The following is a 928-nucleotide window of genomic DNA, read 5'->3' on the forward strand; positions in this document are numbered from 1 at the left end:
ACTCAAATACTTGTTTTCAGGCAAATAATAAATTATTTTTCATCTGCAATATAATCCAAACCACAAACATAGGAATAAACCTAATTTAAATGATTCTATATAAAGTTTCCTTTTAAAATGGAAGAGAATTTAGTATTATTTTTTAAAAGCCAAGAATATTAACCCAGACGTCCTGCACCATGTCTATACAAAAATCAGTATAACTCTTTTTTTTTTTCAGTTTTTCATGTGATTTTATTTTCTCTCTTCAACCATAATAATATGATACCTAAAATTTGTCTTAACTGGTAGATATGTAAACACAGGCTTATCTATTCCACATATTGCTTCTTGAAATAGCCCCACCATTGGGTTGGATCCTCTGGTTTTCCAACCCAAGTCACCCCCTTGTCTGGCTTTATCTTCATTACATTGTATGGCCACTTCACTGGATCTCATCCCAGACTTTAACTTTTCCATGGCTTCCATGATTTTCCCATGTTTTTCACATAGAGTGTGTCTGACTTTTACTGCATTGCCACCACCGTTGGAGGCTGCACCTCCTTTCTCTCCTTTTCCTGAACTACATTTTCCCTTTGGTGGCATCTCTTAAGCTCCCAGTTGAACTCTGCAGTGTACTCTTTATTCTGTTTGTTATTAAGGCATTGTCAGATCAGAAATGACCTATCTATTAATAGGGAATGGGCACTATGCATACATGGTAATTAGAAGAGGAAAATATAGCATATTCACATGAAGTGAAAATATGGGGAAGTTATACAGAATTAATGAACTGTGTATATCAAAGAAAATTTATACCAAAAATATTTTTTGAAATACTCAATAAAATCCTTGCAAACCGAATCCAAGAACACATCAAAATGATCATCCATCATGACCAAGTAGGCTTCATCCCAGGGATGCAGGGATGGTTTAATATAAGGAAATC

General features: G+C 34.5%; 1 pseudogene; it reads right to left on the bottom strand.

Annotated features, from left to right (window-relative positions):
• Positions 1-234: 234 nt before the first annotated feature.
• LOC115063080 lies at positions 235-603 on the bottom strand (annotated as a pseudogene).
• Between the last annotated feature and the right edge of the window lie 325 nt (positions 604-928).

The sequence above is a fragment of the Mus pahari genome, chromosome 2 (assembly GCF_900095145.1).
Source record: "Mus pahari chromosome 2, PAHARI_EIJ_v1.1, whole genome shotgun sequence".
NCBI lineage: Eukaryota > Metazoa > Chordata > Mammalia > Rodentia > Muridae > Mus > Mus pahari.